The 19,388-nt window shown below is 40.5% G+C and overlaps 1 protein-coding gene across 2 annotated transcripts in view; it reads right to left on the bottom strand.

Moving 5' to 3' along the window:
- Window positions 1–19,388, bottom strand: part of LOC131224847 (P-loop NTPase domain-containing protein LPA1 homolog 2-like) — a 79,139-nt gene that overhangs the window by 10,612 nt on the left and 49,139 nt on the right. The window contains exon 7 of one of the 2 annotated variants that reach the window (XR_009161195.1): window positions 18,892–18,993. The exons of the other annotated variant lie outside the window; for it this stretch is intronic. The gene's annotated coding sequence lies outside the window, so the exon portion shown is untranslated. The remainder of the gene's footprint in view (window positions 1–18,891; window positions 18,994–19,388) is intronic. 2 annotated transcript variants of the gene reach the window in all.

Here is a 19,388-nt window from a genome sequence, read left to right on the forward strand (position 1 = left end):
ATTCTGTAATGCGAGAGGTTTGGTAGAGTCGCCCCAGGGATTAAATCAATGGCATGTTGTATATCCCTCATAGGGGGAAGCTCATTTGGTAGATCATCAGTAAAGACATTACGAAACTCATGCACCATCTAAATGGCATCGGTGGGTAACTCAACACTAGCCTCTGATACACTCTCCCTAGCCAAAAGGGCGTATACCATCGAGTCCGTCTCCGTTTCTCGCTCAAAGTCTTTGGCATTCAGAATATGGAGAGGTTTAGACTTAGACTTCGACTCCTTCAATTCTTTTGAGCCGTTCACACCACTCTGTGTGGTGGACTCCTTTCCAGTAATGTCCTTGGGTGGCAGTAGATTTAGCTTGACCTTCTTGCCTTCGAACCAGAATGTACACATATTTAAATGACCAAATATGGTAACATCCCTATCATAGAGTCATGGTCTACTTAGAATGATATGGCCAACATCCATGGGAACAACACCACACCAAAGTGTGTCTTTATATGACTCAAACTGGATCGGAACAAGACAATGGTGCGAGACTGGAATGGAAGTTTCATCAACTCAGGGGACTCTATAGGGTAGAGGATGGGCTTCCAGCTTTAAGCCCAAACGGCTCACAGTGCTAGTCGATGCCACGTTGGCACAACTACCACTATCCACGATCATCTTACAGCTCTTTTCTCCACACTTTGCGTAAGTATAGAAGATCATATCACGACGCCAATCATCAATATTCTTAGCTTGAGCAAAGATGCAATGCACAACTGTGAGGGTCGCAGACTCTTACGCCCCCTCTTCATCATCATTAGGGGTTTCTACTGGCTCATATTCTTCCTCCTCACCGTCACTCTCTGGGGGCACTACTTCTACTTGCCCATCAATAAGGAATACTTTGGTGCCCTCTCTCGTGCCGCACTGGTAGGCAAAGTGACCAAACTCCTGACACCTAAAACACTTAGTTGCTCCACTTCCACGTGAGCTAAACCCGACAATTTCTTTACCCTTATCATCCTTAGGCCTGGGTTGAAAACTATTGGAAGGTTTGTTCTGGTACTCGGTGTTAGGTTTAGCCCCAGAGGGGTTGGCCTTAGCACTAGAATCGCGAAAGTCAAATCACCTTCCCACAGATGCCTCAAGGTATTGCTCGATGTGTAACACTACTTGATACAACTGCTCAATAGTGTTTATATCTTTGGCGAGCAATTCTCTCCTAATGTCAGGACGGAGGCCAGTTTTAAAACGAACAAGGGTGAGTACAGGTTCCTCATCAACCTCGCAGCAGGTCAAGTGCTCTTCAAACTTCTCAATGTAGTCAACAACACTCATGAAACCCTGTCGAAGAGACTGCCACTCCTCAACCAACCGCAAGTGATAAGAGAAAGGGAGGTACTTCTCTTTAAGTGTTTCTTTCATTTCTCCCCAATGAACTATTGGGAGTTCCCTCGCTCTTTCTTTCTTTCGCTCTACCGTCGCCCAAAACCTCTTTGCTTGGCCCACAAGCTTCAGTCGAGCATCCGACATGTCAGACCACTCAAAATAGTGGTCCATATCCACCAACCAATCTAAAAAGGCTTTAGAATCCAAGTGGCCATCAAACATAGGGGCATCTACTCTAACTCCCTTGAGGAGCTACGCATCTGGGTCATATTGGTCATGATGTCCCTCGCGGGGTGGGTGCACAAGTGCGCGCCCATGACCAACTCCTTGGCTGCCTCCATTCCTTGGTCTAACCTCCTGACCACCTGCCTGAGATTGGACATCTTCCCCAATGGTGGGGTTTGCCCCGAGGGAGGCCTCTAGTTGGGTAACGCGATCATTAAATTGGTCAAGGCGTTGATCTATGCGTTGTTCCAAGCGCTTACTTAAAGAATCAACCTGCTGGGTTAACTTGTTCACTGATTCTTGTAGTTGCTCCATGTTTAATGTAGGGTGCAAACCAAAACCATGACCTGTACGTGTGGGCATACAACTGCTAACTCCACCTAAGGACTTTCTACTACGACTATATGCAACTAAATGGGACTAAATGATCCTATGAGACTCTATATGAGAGAAACTACGCAGTGTTACTAAAATCCAAAAATATAGTTGTCAAAATAAGGGAATAACAGAAAGTTACAGCAATGTGAATTGCTAGCTTCCTGATAACAGAAATTTCAGCAACTAATATCAATATCAATAACCACGGACTTCTTAACAACTATATATGATGAAACTGGATGCATGATGGACTTAAACAAACTACCTAAACATGTAATGCATTTCCCTGTAAGAACCCTAGGCTTTGATACCAAATTTGATGTAAGACATGAAAATTAAATATGATATGCAAGACCTCAGGCTTTAGATTATACTAAATTAGAAACAATCACATAAAATTCCACATCCCACACAAAAGTTCAAACATTCAAGCAAGGGGAATCTGTGCGGGTCCAGGCCTACACAGGCTAGGGCTAGATTAGTAAAATTATCGACCAAACGATACTCAAAGGAAAGTAAAAATCATCTACACATGCACAACAATCAGTCCCTAATCTAAGGGATTCACCAATTCCAATTCGAAGAACCCTAGGGTAAGAAAAGGGGCAAATAAATTGAAAGTAATGCAATCTAAGGTCAGGGTTAGGGAGAATGGGTATGAGAGGAGTAAAATAGGCAGAAATCTGAACCTGGAGATAGTCCCTACGCGCGGACAACAGGCCAGGCCTGTCGCATGTGCGCAGGGGTCTGGTCGTACATGCGAGGGGGCACCGAACGCGGAAAGTGCCTTCTTGGCTCTGGTCGGCCAGGGGAGGGCTTCATAACCCCCAAGTTTTGTGTAGATCAGATGCGCGGTCTGTGCGTGGTGCTCCGCCGAAGTTTCAGCTCTCCTGTAGGGCCAGAATCTGGAATTCTGCTATAAAGAGGAAAACTGTTGCAATAAAGGACAGATTTGAAGCGCGGATGGTGGTAGGAGATAAGAAATATAGATGGTAGAGGATGAGGGTGAATCGGGATTGATGTGGCTTCGCACCACGGTAGTTAGCCCTTCGATGAAGGGAGGGCTTCACACCCAATTGGATTTCTACAACTCGAGAACTCAGAGGAGTAGAAAAACACATAATTTTTATTAAGCTTCAATGAGAAAAAAAAAACCTACAAGGGGTGCCTATTTATAGGAAAACCCTACCCCAAAACTCGCGCCATGTGCGCAACCTATTACTTGGCGATGAAGTAAACAAAAATAAAAACTAATCAAAGAAATCTAAACCGTCCATGATACTTTATATAACATTAATAAGCAAAACCTAAAATATGAGATTAATCAGACTAGTGGGTCACGATCATAAGATCCCATGATGGGCTTTACTTGACTATCGGGCCCACTCCAACGAACCAAAACTCCGTCTTTTAGCTAGGAGGCGCTCCCTGGACATCGTCATCAATCCAAATTGACGGTGGGGTCCTCCTCCTTGAGTACGTGCGTAGGGGGGGCAGCATGAGTGTGCGTGTGCGCGTGATGTCCCCATCACATGTGCATCCCACCTCATGTCATCATCTACAGCAAGTGTTCGAAAGATCAATATCGTGTTGTGTATCGCACCTTTGGGATATAGATACGTATCGGTTATCGCACAGGATATATCGTTTGTATCAGGTAATTTATCGCACTTTTTGGGAAACAAGGGGAAACATTGGGAAAATGGTTGAATTTTTCAATGAACTTCAAGGATTGTTTAAAAAGACCTCAACATGCACCTTCAAATCATAACATATCAAAAAAGAAGGTGCACATAATAAGTTTCCTTCGTATAGGACCCTAAGTTATGCGTTGTCTAACTAAACTAATGCAAATATATTTAAATTGAATGCATGGCATTTATAAATGTATCAAGACATGTATGAAAACACAACTAATTCATTGAAAAGCAAAAGAGGTAAAATTTGACAAATATACATATCAATGATGTGGACTAATTGTGGCCTAGACCCACAAAGAGTTACGCAGTGGCTCGTAATCATCATCTCCATCTCGACGGGGCTGGGAATAGTACTGCTCCTCCACAAATCGACAGAACTGTGCCCAGGTCATAACATAGTACTAGTTAATATATACCCAGACATAACACCGATACTCATCTTCTCCGAACTGAACCAATACGTCCATTCGTGGGTACTGCATAATCGTCACAGTTTATGGCTGATATGGATCGAGGAAGGGCATATATGAAGCTCCTGAGTATCCATACTATTGCTCATATTACTGCCCATATGCAGAAGTGAACTCTTGACCATAGTCGAAAAACGATGTGTCGTAACTGCTGGAGTCGCTCGTCGCATATCCACTAAGTCCATATCCATACCCATACTGTGGCACAGAACTCAAGCTACTCTCATGTGTTTGTGATCCATATCCATGTTGTGGCTTGGAACTCGAGCTCCTCTCCCTCGTCCGTGATCCAAATCTAGAGCAACCTCGCTTGTCATGAACGCCTGTCCCTCATGCATTTTGCCAGCAGCTCCTCCTTAAAATCTGAAAGCTTCTGAGTCTATTTTTTTCCTCTATAGCATTTGACGCTCGTATGTCTTATTTACAATAAGATAGGGTCGTAGTTCTCCTGGACGAGAAGCATGGTTAGGGTTCCAGTGAAAGGGCTAAGAGGCCTCTGAAACTGACTCCCACCCTCGCCACCACCATCCCCGTCGTCATCATCGCTACTGTCATCAGAGTCATCATCACCCTCATCGTTGTTATCACCATCATTAGACCCACCCCCCACATCACTCTTTGACTCAACCTTGGTGTCAAACAATAGCTCCACACCACGTATCCTGCATGATGGTCATTGTCGCGGGCTGCCCTCTGGACTCCTCATCAATGGGCCAAATGCCTCATCAGGAAACCTCTGTTGCTCCACATGTGCATCAACATCAATCCACTGTTTCGATGCCTCTAACGCAACATGTGGCTTTTGTCGCTCATCCGAAGTATCCAAGTCATCTGACCTAACCCACTGGTAAACTGGGTTCTCCTCATCCTCAACATATGCATGTTATCCAACTGCCATCAAGTCCAGTGGATATTCCTGCGCTTTTCTTCTTCCAAGAGTGCGAAGCAACCACTCTTAGTTTCATAGCTTCATATTGTAATGAAAATACACTAGCTTTTGAAGCCTCTCATACCCTAGTCTATTGTGCTTATTTGTGTGGATGATGGAGAATGTACTCCAATTCCTTTCACGGGGTGACGAGAAGACTGTCTGCTCAAGCACACGGACTAGGAGTGCACATCGAACCAGTAGAACCGTGGAACCGGACCAAAACCAACCAAACGGTCCGGTTTGGTCCAGTTCTGGAGTGCGCCGGTTCCAATTCCGGTCCTAAAAATCAAAGAACCGATTACATCGGTTCGATTCTCGGTTTGGGGGTATGTAGAACCGAACCGAACCGTGAACTGAACCGTAGATCCGAACCATGGAACCGAACCAGGAACTGAACCAGGAACCAAACTGTTAATGGTGTATAGCAACAAGGGTAAGTATGGAATGGTTGAGATGAAGATAAGGGGAATGTAAGTGCGGAACATATTTACCTCACTACCAAAACTGTCTTTCCCCATACAGTTAAGGAATAAGTGATTGTACACCTCATGTACAACTCTCTTCAATGAATTGTCTTCGTAGAGATTCCGGTTGTAGTGGTATTTGGGATTCAAGAAATACGCTGAAAACCAACATTACACATCAGTACAACAATCGTTTATTATTGCATTTAGACAAAAAAAAAAAAAAAATCATATATGTACTTCTCTCCATTTCATTTCCCAACAATTGTCTATTATTGCATGCACCCACTTATATGCATTAGTGGCTTTAACCTTGATGGCCTCTTTTGTAAGCTGTATAGACAGATACAATGACCCCATCGACAGATTTGTCTCATTGTCCACTGTCCTCAACACCACATAAATGGGCTGTAGATTACCCACCACACTATGCACGCAATCCCAAAACATATTTGTTAACACAAGCTCCTCGATTCTCCAGTTTACCCTCTTCCCCTCTTTTTCCATTCTTCGTAGTCATGAGAGGCGAAAAGCTCTCGTAACCACTATTTGTGTTTGAGGAGGCTACTTAAAAGCGATATAATTTGTGGCGAACCACTTCGCCCCAAGGTGCACTATATCCCCACCACACCCCTCACACAATTCGCGACTAATAATCATGTGTGGTTGTATATGAAGTTTGTGATGAGCCATGCGTCAGTAATAACGGTCTTCACCGACGGCCTATACCCAATCGCCTCCAGTATGAGATCAATGCAATGGGCTGCACGGGGTGTCCAATACATGTGATACTTGTCCTAAATACCTTTCCTCGGGGGCGTAGACCTCCCAAAAGGTAATGGAGGCGTGCAAAGGTTTCCTCGGGCCGGACGGAGACCTTGAAAAATGTACTACCATTGTTTGTAACAAATTGCAGAATGTCTCCTCCCAACATTGTGCACGACATTGTCCATTAGTTTGTAAATGTAGTTTGCATTTAATCTTATTACTTGCATTTTCAGACTTTATGAACACCGCCCATCCCCTGCAACAGACCATAAAATTTATGACCGACATCTTCATCGGTCTAATCCAACTGCCATACATGACGGTGCGATCGCACATCTCCCATGACTGCTTATATGAATCCAAGTATGTCTTCATCTCTGCATATTCATCATCCAAATACTTCCCTATGATCTCAAAGGGCGTGAGCGGCTACACACCCTCACCCCCACGCTATAGTTCACTTATCATATTCTTGAATTGCGGGCTTTCTGCAGCATTCACGGGGATTTGATATATATATATATATATATATATATATATATATATATATATATAAAACTTCACTATTAACTTCCCAACTTTCTTCCTCACATCCCCTCTACTAAGCATCTCCTTTAATTTCTTTTGTGTCCCTCCTGCCTCAAAACATCATTTGATCTTAAGGTAGATTCGGCACCCACATGCTACTACTCCTACCCATACCTTATAATCCCCCTTGCCTACTACCCTCCCCTCCACCACCCCTACAACTCACCCCTGCTTCACTACCCCTCCCCGCACTCCCCCTACTCCACTCCCCCAACCACGCTCATGGGTAGACCCCTCAAATCTAGGCCTACTTGTGTCCCACCTCCTCTCTTGATCCCTCCCACTCATCCCAAAGGGACTCTTGAACTGCGCGTCTATATTCGGGATCATCATCATCATCAAGATCCACTACATCCTCATCACCTACATATAGTGGCCACCCTAATTTCCCTCTCGTTTATGTCATTCATCTTGTCTTCACATTTTTTTTCAATATAGCCCTCATCTCTAGTCGCACATCCTATGGGCACTTAGGGCAATCCACAAGATTGCGATACCCTCCCGCTAAATGCTACAAGCGGCTTACCCCTCCCTTGACACATGGCCACATAAATTACATATACTCCCGAATCGATTATTGGGAGTGGGCCGACTGTATCGCCACCCTATATCGGGTTGTCTCCCTCCTCTTCCTCCTGGCATATTTTATCTGTAAAAAAACATTATGTTAAAACTTGTTAAGGCCCTCCTTGATGCATGTGTTGTATAGCCATGTCGCCCATTCATTTTGCCAGATCATTTTAAGGAATGGTCCTAAAAATGAAAATTATCCAAATCTCAGGTGGACCACATAGTAGGGATTTCCACTATTAAAAACTTCCTGGGGCCCACAAAAGTTTTGGATGGAGTGAAAAATAGATGGATGGCATAAAATTACTGGGGAAATAGATGGATGGTGTGGATAAAACACAAACATCATGGTGGGGCCATAAAGCACTGTCCAATAGGCAGTAAGCAATTCAAGACAAAAGCACATGCAATATATAGTAAGACACCAAAATTGGATAGTCTCATGCATCAATATGTAGAAAGAATTAGGAAATCAATAATATTCATGATGTTGGTATTATTCTAAGTTGTAGGAAACTTATCACTATGGAAAATTTCCAAGTCATCCTCCATTTTCTACAATTTCCATCGAATCAACAGTCTATATCATCATCAATGGGCCCCACCCATACTGAATTCGTGGGTGGCTGCAAATTGTACATCTGGTTTGGCCCATTTATGCAAGTAGCCATTTTCTTAGGAGTTATTTGATACTCTGGACTTACAATCCTTGATACGCACATACTTAAAATGGTACATGTGGCATATACGAAATCAAATTAAACTAATGAAATTACGTCAACCACTATAATTAATTACAATTAAAAGCTTAGATTGGTTGAAAACAAAAATTATTACCTCTAATTAGTAGACAGTTGTTAAAATAAGACCATTAGACACAATTACTATTGTCATGTGGACCCCACTTCGATGTATCCGTTGTAAATCTACACTGTCAATCCTTCTTGCCAACTCATTTTAAGGCATGGGACCAAAAATGAAGTAGATCCAATTCTCACATGGACCACACCACAAGAAACAGTGGGGTGATGTACATTTAATCCTCCCTACTTCAAGTTGTGCAGCCCACTTGAGCTTTGGATCTGCCTGATTTTTGGGCTCATGACCTAATATGAAAAAAAATGGATGGACACAGTCGATTTTTCACAAACATCATGGTGGGCCCCACACAAGCCCCATAGGACCGTCCGTCTTTAACCTGGCGGGATTGATTAGCAAGTAGACACTGGATGGTGCTCTGTGAGACCCGCCATAATGTATGTTTTTTATCCACTCCAGCCATCCATTTTCCCAAATAATTTTAGAGCACAATCTAAAAAATGAGGCAAATTCGAATCTCATGTGGACCAAATCACAGGAAACAGTGGTCATTCAATCACAACTTTTTTCTTGTTGTGTGGTCCACTTGAGATTTGGATTTGCCTCATTTTCGAGACCATGCCCTAAAATATCTGGAAAAAAAAAAATAGATAAATGGCATGGATATAGCCCATACATCATGGTGGGGCCCACAGAGCATCATCCAGCAGCAGCATCAATGCACAATCCACATCCGTCTAGGGGTAGTACCCACTCCGTGCACAGAGCCTCTGTCCGCACTGTACAAAGACCGGTGATGTGGGTGGGACCTTGACTGCGCTCCCCACCATTATGTATGTGTTGTATCGACACCGTTCATCCATTTGGAGAGATCACTTTAGGGTGGGAACCGAAGAATGAGGCCAATTCAAAATTCAAGTAGACCCTACCACAAAACACAACAAGGATAGTAACGCCCACTATTGAAACTTCAAACAATTTATGGGGTCCACTTGAGCTTTGGATTTGACTCATTCTTTGTCTCATGACCTAAAATAATCTCTCCAAATGGATGGACGAAATGGACATACAACACATACATCAATGTGGGCCCCATCGTAAGTGTCGCACCATCTTAGGTGCAGCCAAGTTGTACCGAATCCACTCTCCCGTAACTTAAGGGGAGCGGATTAGGTGAGACCTAGGATCCACCAAGGTGGGTGGGACCCCTGACTATGGGGGACACTGTGATGTATGTGGCTACATCCACACTATCCATATGTATTGAAAGCTCATTTTAGGGAATGATTCAAAAATTGAAGCAAATCCAAATCTCAGGTGGACCATAATACAGGAAACAGTGGTAATCAACCATTAAAAACTTCTCATGGGCCACAAAAGTTTCAAATCAATCTGATATTTGTGTGGTCTCTTCATCCAGATCTTTGTGACCTTGTCAACAGGTTGGATGGAAAATAAACATTCCGGTAGCTCCCACAAAGTTTTTAATCGTGGAGATTCAATCACTACCGGTTCCTATAGTGTATGGCCCACATAAGATTTGGAAATGCTTCATTTTTGGGATCATATCCTAAAATGATCTTTCAAAACTGTTGAACAGTGTGGATTTAAGACACATACATCACTGTGAGCCCCAAAATCAAGGTCCCACCCACCTCGATGGATTCGGGGTATCACCTAATCAGTTCCTCTTTTACAGAATGCATCCCGACAAATGCAAAGACGAACGGTCCTGTCACAGGCTCTATGGGGTCCACCTTGATGTATATGTTTTATCCAGGCCGTCCATCTATTTTTTCATATCATTTAAGGACGTTATTCCAAAAATTAAGCATATCCAAGTCTTGGCAGGACCACACTAGAAAAAGTGATGAATGACCATTAAAAGCATTTTATAGGCCACACAAGTTTTAGGTTAAGGTAATCTTCGTATATTCCCTTCATCCTGTTCTGTTTGTCCCTTGTGTACTTGTAAATGCTTTATGAATATCTATGAAATATCCCAAACAAACATTACCTGTATATAGATCCAAAACATGATCAACATCTAGATTTAAACCTAGGCCCAACCCACCTAATAGTCAAGTCTAGATTTCAACCCAAGACCTGATCTTTGACATTTAGACCTGTACTGTAGTTGTGAGAAGACTTTTAAGGCATCTCTTCACTAAAGATCAAGGTATTAAAAAATGATTACATAACAATCATTACATGATGAAAACAGCTTGGGCCGTTACAGTCTGTGCCCAACAATTTGGACCTTTACGAGCTTGTAACGGTCACCATTAAGCCTCTACAAGTCCGCCTTTGGCAGCTATTTTGTAACTTTTCCCCATTTCTCCTCTACATTTTGACATTTTTGCTTCTTAGGACCATTTTAACTAAATTTGTGCAATCCTTGAAGATTATAACACTATTTAAGTCCCTTTTGAATAGTCGAAGATATGAGGCCAAATTTGGAGGAAAAAAAAAGTAGGTAAATTTTATTTCTTTCCTTTTTTTTCTTTTTTTTTTTTTCTTACTACAAATTTATTAATTCAACATTATATTAACAAAGCAACCAAATCTTGCTAGATTTATTTTCGATTTGGCCATGTTTGCATAATTTTTTAAGTTATTTGCATTTTTGTTGGTTTGTATATAATTTCCAACAATTAAAAAAAAAATCCAAGATTATGTTTTTTTGGTAAAATATTTAGATTGTAGATTGTTTAAATACAAGTATAGAATTTAGATATACACGTGATGTACTAAATCAGTATTCTTCATTTCTTTTTCTATTTTTAGATATTTTATGTAATTTTGAGTCTTTTTTAGAATGAATAATGTCATATTAAAAAAAAAAAAATTCTCAATTTCTTGAGGGGATAGGGGTCAAATGCTTAAGGATGTGCATTAGTGGTATGAATACCAAGGGTTGCATGAATTTTGGGTCTTTTTTGGACCTAGGAGCATTTGAGTCCCAAATCTGCCCAACATTATCAACTCAATTTCAATTTTAATTTTTCTTCAAATTTATTGACGTAAATGGTGTCAAAGTGTTAGGGATATACATTAGTGGGATGAGTTCCATGGATTGCATCAATTTCAGGCATTCAAGTGGTCCTAAATCGGCCCTACACATCCGAATTTAATTTTTTATTTTTTTCCTCAAATTTTTAGAGGGAAATGGTGTCAAATGATTAAGGATATGCATTAGTGGAATGATTTCTACAAATTGCATGAATTCCGAGCCGTTTTAGGAGCATTCAAGTGGTCCCATATTGGCCCGACACTATCCATCCAAATTTAATTTTTAACTTTTTCCTCGAGTTTCTTGATGGCGACATTGCGGTTGAACAACTATAGGCATCATAGTTTTCTTTATGGATGTGACATGGTGAGTAATGTTTTTGTATTTATGTTTATTATTCAACATCAATTTTTCACTTATGAGTTCACTTCATACTTCACGCATTAACATTTTATGGACTTCTAAGGTATACTATAGTTTTTGCAGTATAAAAAAAAAAAAGAAGTTTTTGCAGTAAAATAGTTATATAAATACAAATATATAATTATCTCATCATTAGATTCATGAGCCTATGAGCTTATTTCTATTAAATCATAGATATTAGATACTTCAAAAATTAAATATAGGAGTTTTGAAGCCAATTTAAGCCTTTAAGGTTAATGAAATCATCACACAACCCGAGACAACATTCTTACCAAAGAATGACCTATTACACCATCATAAACATGTTCATGACCATAAAAAATATATATTTGAAATCCTCTCTTTTTTAAAAAAATTTATGCTTTCACATTATTTTCTTTAAAAAATAAAAATAAAACGACTTTCACAACCTGCAACGTAACGATTGAACAGTCTACCATTATTATTGAATACCTTGCTAAAAATAGATCAAAGAGAGAACTTATATGTTGAAGGATAAGCTTTCGGTTTCCACAATCTAAGGACAAATCATAGGTATGATATCGACCATTGGTTTGTAATTTGGAAATTTGATGTCACCTAAATGATGTAGATCCTAATTACTCCAACATAAAGCCCCAATTTTGACTTTTTATTTTTATTTTTGATTTTCTTTTCCATCCGGATTCGTTAGAATCTGATCCAACAGGGATTCATCATAATAATAATAAAATAAAAGGAGGTTCACGGGGGAGATAGAAATATGCAACATTTCTATTATAGATTTTCATAATTCTATATATTAATACATAAGAAGGAAGGGAACATGAAATTCTTTTCATTTTCCCAATTCTATTCCGCAGAAGGAAGAATTCACTCTTTTCTACTCTTTATTTTATAGAGGGTTCCTGATTTCTAATCATCAATAGGGGTAGGATAAAAAATCTGGAAAAAATAAAATTAAAAAAAGTAATTATCCGAAACTTCTGATTTTGACTATAGAACTTATGTCACCAAAGAAAACCCCATTCTTCTTATTTGGACTTTGATTGCGATGAACTAAAGTTCGCTACAAATAACTGAGCCTAGTACTAGTGCTCTACTTTAATTTTGAGTCAAGGGAAAGAAACCGTGTAGCTGAAATAACTCACTCAGAACACCTTTTAAAGGGTTACGTGGTACGATTGGATCAAATAAGCCCTTATGGAATGAATACTCAGCCGCTTGTGAACCCTCGGGTACTGTCTTATTCAATGTTTGTTCAATTACTCTTTTACCCGCAAATGCAATGTAGGCATTGGGTTCAGCAATAATGATATCTCCCAACATACCAAAATTGGCTGTCACTCCACCGGTTGTAAGGGATGTAAGGATTGATACATAGAATAACTTTTTATTTGATTGATAATCATATAAAGCAGAAGATATTTTACCATTTGCATCAAGCTCAAACTTCCTTCTTGCATGCGTGCTCCTCCAGAAGCACACACCATAATAATAGGTAAAGATCTATTACTAGCATACTTGATCAAACGAGTGATTTTCTCGCCTACTACAAATCCCATACTACCTCCCATGAACTCAAAATCCATAACCCCCATTGCTATGGGAATACCGTTTAGTTGACCTATGCCTATTTGAACAGCCTCAGTTAAACCTGTCTTTCTTTGATACAAATCGATGCAATTTCTGTAAGGCTCTTCTTCCGAGTGAAATTCAATGGGGTATGATATCGACACAATCTAAGGACAAATCATAGGTATGATATCGACCATTGGTTTGTAATTTGGAAATTTGATGTCGCCTAAATGATGTAGATTAGGTATGATATCGAACATTGGTTTGTAATTTGGAAATTTGATGTCGCCTAAATGATGTAGATCCTAATTACTCCAACAAATCTAAACCTATTCTGAGGATCAAAAGATGAGATTTGATGACTCAAAGGGGAATTAAAAATAAAAAATTATGAGGCAACAAAACACGAAATATAGCTATGAAATGACGAGAAGCATGAGGCAAGCAGGCACTTTTGATGACTTCTGGGATGTGAACCATTGACACTTCCAACAATTGGCGAACAACCTAATGGCACTTCTAGTGCCCAAGATTTTACCCATTGCTCTTCCAATGGATACACCATTGCTCTTCCGGTGGCTTTAGATGTTCCAACAACAAAGGAAAAAAACAAGTTCAACTATAAGGCCTACCAAGGTAACAAAGTCTAGTCCACACGCTCAGCGCAAAGAAAGGTACGACCCATACACCCAGCATAAACGAAAAACACATCGGGTCAAAAGGCCCAATACGATGAAGACACGTTGTTGAAGGTGTACAGAGGAGATGACATCAAAGATTGTTCTTGAAAGCAGACAAAAGAGAACAAATGTACAGAAATTGATGCATTCTCGAAAAACTAAAACAAGAACCATAATTTCCCCTCTTTTTTAATGGAAAAGAAGAGGTTAGAGCTGCAACTGTGGGACCAGAGAAGACAACATGGGTTTGGAGGTATTGCGAGATGGACGTAGGAGTGATTGCAGGATCTGAAGTTGTCCAATATTTCCTACACCTAGTGTTCGAAATATCAGTATCGCATTACATATCGTATCCTTGGGATATAAATACATATCGGTTATTGCACGGGATATATCATTTGTATCGCGTAATTTATTGCACTTTTTGGGAAACATTGAGGAAATGGTTGAATTTTTCAATGAAACTTCAAGAATTGTTAAAAAATACCTTAATACACACTTTAAAATCATAACATCTTTTAAAAAAAGTGCACATAATAGGTTTCCATTGTATAGGAGCTATGCATTGTCTGATTGAATTAATGAAACTATATTCAAATTGAATGCATAAACTTTAAGAGTGTAAGTGATGATCATTTCATCAAACACTTCTAAATACTTAGAAATTAATCTCAATTGAGAGCTGGCTTAAGGGAAATTTCGAAAAAAAAATAATATTTTAATAATTTTTAATTAAAAAATGATTTTTATTTTTTGTTTATTGACAAGGACTTAACAAATCAGTAAATCAGCCCTCATACGTGCTTGACTTCATGTTTGGAGTGCAACATTGTAAGAAATTTGGGAGAAATTGGGAAAATTTTGAATTTTTCACAATTTTGCACAAATCGGACCATCTACTCTCAAATTTCGAAATTAGAGTGTATGTGATAATCATTTCATCAAATACTCATAAATACTTTGAAATTAGTCTCAATTGACAGCTGGTTGAAAGAAAATTTTGGAAAAAAACATGGAGAAAATGAAGAACCAATGGATATCGAAATTAAAGCTCCCAACTCCATGATTTTTCATGCAAAACATGAAGAACCAATGGATTTGTAACAATTTAACATAATTTCAAAAAAAAAGAAAAAACGCACACTACCTATGTGCGTTTCGTATCGCACAGGTGGGATACAAGATATATCGACCAATATCATCGATATTTAAAACATTGCTTACACCCAGGTGGGAGATTCGAGGCAGTATACGGTAGATCGTTGATAAAACAACAATGGATTCCAGTAGCAACAATAATGGGTTTGGATAATCGGGGTATTAATTTATCAGAAACAAGCGATGGCAATGGTTGTTATGGAGACCAACATCAATGGAGATGACAAGATCTAGGAGTTGTCAACAATGGAGATGGGCAGCAATTGTTAGGATGCAATGAGATGACAACCAGAAATAATGAGGATGGGCTCTCAACAATGGGTTCCAATGACAAAAGCAGTGGACGGCATTTTTGCAGGTGGGTTGGAGGTAGGGTCATGATCAATAAATAGGTTTCTGGCGTCCGATCTAATGATTTGCATATGAAATTCCGACATCAGATGATGCACAGTTGAAAATTTAAACAAGGATGCGGAACAACCGAAAACGTCAATGGGTGCCGACAAAAATCAGAGATGATGGTTTCATAAGCTAAAGAGTGATGATGGGTTTGAACCCCACATTAATGGCGGTGTTCCATTGGGTTGCAAGTGGAGACGAATCAAGGTTGTCGGAGATGGGTTCAAGGTGTTGATACTGGATTTGAAGTGGAAACAACAAGATGAAGATGATGGTCCACAATAGCTAGAGAAGATGGTCGATCTATCAAATTCAAATTGGCAGCGATGGTGTCAGACGGGATCTTGTGGCAGCAATGATGTCCACTGGAAACAATGTGACAGGCAACGTGATGGGGACATCTCACATGGAGTACCTTCACTACACACGTATGAGAGGAGGAAGACCCTACCGTCGATCTACCTTGGATTGAAGACCCACAACTTGTGGGAGGAGTATTGAGTCTTAGAGTCTAGAGTGGACCCGATTATTGCCCATCATGTCATGATTGTGGCCCACCACCATGAAACTTCGTAGGATTTTGGATTTCACTATTTTTCATGTTTTAGTTTTTGATGGTCTGCTCGGATTGATTAGTAGTTGTTTGGTTTTTATTATTTTTATGTGGACCTTTTTATGCGCACTTGGCGCAGGGGCACTTTAGTCACTCTCCTCTTAGGGTTTCTTTATAAACTCAAGGGGAGGGGGCATTATGGTGATGCGGCAGGAAATAAGAAAAGAAAATGTTGTTTTCTCTCTTCTCTGTGTGTGGAGATGTGAGCCATAAGAGGGTGAGAAGCCCCCCCTTGTTCATCAAGGAAAGACTACTGAGGTGCGAAGCCTCATCCCAACCCATTCCCATCATCATCATCTCTTTCCCCTTCATTCACGTTGCTTGTTCAGCCCAACAAAATAGTCCAACAGCAATAGTGCATCTTCCAGATCCAACCTACCACTGCAAGACCATAACCTTCGGCATAGCACTACGACTACACCGCACATCGGATCGAGGCGAAACTTGGAGGATCAAGACTCCTTCCCTGGCCGACAAGACTGGAGGTGGCTCCCACCCCATATGTGCTCTCCTCACACGTACAAGCCTACTCCCCCACGTGCGGCACATGTGCGGGTCCCGCATGTGGGACCTTTCTTCCTAGATTGATTCATCCTCTGGTAGGCCTTCCTCCCCACTCCAAAACCCCTTTTGGATCAGCCAATTTGGATACCCGGTTTGAAAGACACGAATTTTTTTTCTATTTTTTCCGATTTTCCCTATTTTCTGTAAAATTCCCCAAATCAGATTCAAACCCCAAATTAACCAAATTAGTTCTCAATTCTCAGCCTAATAAATCATCCTAATCTGGAACCCTAACCCTAGATTACCTAATACTCACTTTTCCCTAATTTTATAGCCCTAATTTTGCCCTAATTTGCGATTAGAGGATCCCATTGATGATGAAACAATACTACACAAGCTTGATGATACAGGACATGAAATTTTAAATATGCTATGCAAGATTCCAGGCTTTAGATCATACTAGTTGAGAAACAATCACACAAAATTCCACATCCCGCATAAAGTCAAGCATTCAACAAGGGGAATCTATGCGGGTCCAGGCCTACACATGCTAAGGCTGGATCAATTAAAGTTATAGACCAAACAATGCTCAAAGGAGAGTAAATTCATCCACACATATACAGAAATATTTTCCCAATCCAAGGGATTCACAGGTTTCAATTCGAAGAAGCCCTGGGGTTAGAAAAAGGGGCAAAGAAATTGAAATTTAAGAAAATCTAGAGTTGGGGTTAGGGAAATCAGGTAAGAGAGGAGTGAAAGAGAGGAAAGAGTGCACCTAAAGCCAGCCCACGCATGTGGACAGCAGGCTAGGCCTGACGCACGTGCGTGGATGGCGGCCCACACGTGTGTGGGGCCCACGAATCTGGAATCGCCCAGGGATGGGCCACCTTCCCTCCAAATTTCAAGCCAAACGGATGATCGATTTGAACACAATGTTCCGCCAAAGTTTCAACCCTCTTGTAGGGCCAAATTCTAGAAATCTGCTGTAGGGAAAAGATTAGCTACAAACGTGGGTGGATTTGATGAGGAGATGGCTGTAGGAGATGAGGAATATGGAGGGTAGGAGATGGGGGCGATTTGGGATGGGTGTGGCTTCACACCATGATAGTTAGCCCTTCGAAGAAGGGAGGGTTTCACACCTAATTAGGTTTCCACAACTCAGAGAATTAGAGAAGTAGGAAAACGCAAAATTTTATTAATCATCTTTAATGAGAAAAAGGCTACAAGGGATGCCTATTTATAATAAAATCCTATAACCCAAAACTCGTGCCATGTACGCAACCTATTACTTAGAGATAAAGTAACCACAAATAACAACTAATCAAAGCAATCTAAGTACTAGATCGTTTAGAATAGTGGGCGACGATCATGAGGTTCCTAATAATAAAAATAACCAAAACTCAAAGTACTAAATCGTTTAGAATAGTGGGCCACGATCATGAGAACGCATGGTGGGATTCACATGACGATCGGGTCCACTACAAGGAACCAAAACGCAGTCCACTAACTAGGAGCCCTCCCTGGACGTCATCATCAATCCAGATCGATGGTGGGGCCCTCCTCCTTGCGTACGTGCGTAAGAGGGGCGTGCGTGTGTGCGTGATGTCCCCATCACTTGGTGGTTTCCACATTCCTTAGAACTCATTAGATTGATTATTTTGAATCAAAATCAGCCCTAACTTGTGTGTAGGCTTGGATCTTTACGGATTCCCCTATTTGGAATGGTTTGACTTTATTGTGGGATGTGGAGATTTATTATTGCTAATTAATTTGATGATCTTAGCCTAAGTTTCTTGCATATCGAGAGAGAGAGAGAGAGAGCTAGGGTTTTAAACCAAAGGCGACTACATTGTGGAAACAAAAAGTTATTTATTTCATTGAGAATAATAGGAATATATAGAGGGGGGAGATTCGTAGAGATTTGGAGAGATCTTAATCTTAACAAAAAATGAATTTTCCAATCTAGAGATTAGCCTTATCTATTTTAACAATTTCCAATATCGTTTGTGAAAAAGAAAATTGGCCAATACAAGCATGTATTGTCCAATATGGTCCGGTACACCCTATACCACATCAATTTTGGGCTCGGCCAATACACTCATCAATACCGTTATTCAAGCCCTTTGTTAACAATCTTAACAAGAATAGACAAGTCAAAAGTGAGAAACAGGAGTACATACATGCAATTCGGATGTGTGATTCAAAGCAGGTGAGACATGCGCAAAAGATTAGCGCAACTAAGGTTGAAAACATACTGACTTAAAAGTTGCATCTAAGGCAAGTAGGATCCAACTTAGGAAGGTTCCAAACGCAACCAGTTTGATAATTGGGGTGGTGTTTTGGACTTAGACGTTGACCTGACAGAACCAAATTCATATTAACCTGCTTATTATCAAGTTGGGCTAAAATGACCCACTTGCTTACATCATTCACAACGGATCTAAACATCAGCAATTGTGTTTGATTTATGCAAACATGCAACCATAACTAGTTTTCTTCCTGCTCCTACCCACCTGTCACTCTATTGTTTTATGACAACTAGCTGCATCGGTGAGAGGGAAGGAAGCTAATGTTGCTTGAGATGGTGGAATTTTGTAGTGCACTTAACAACATGGCAGACATGTGGAGCACCAGGACCGTTCATCAAATGGGGCTAACTGTGAGTATGCCCTAGCCCAAAAATAGATCCGTCCCATTCATTAATTGGGCACACATATGAAAGAAATGGATGCCAATGACCAGAGAATCCTAT

The sequence above is a fragment of the Magnolia sinica genome, chromosome 14, assembly GCF_029962835.1.
Source record: "Magnolia sinica isolate HGM2019 chromosome 14, MsV1, whole genome shotgun sequence".
Taxonomy (NCBI): domain Eukaryota; kingdom Viridiplantae; phylum Streptophyta; class Magnoliopsida; order Magnoliales; family Magnoliaceae; genus Magnolia; species Magnolia sinica.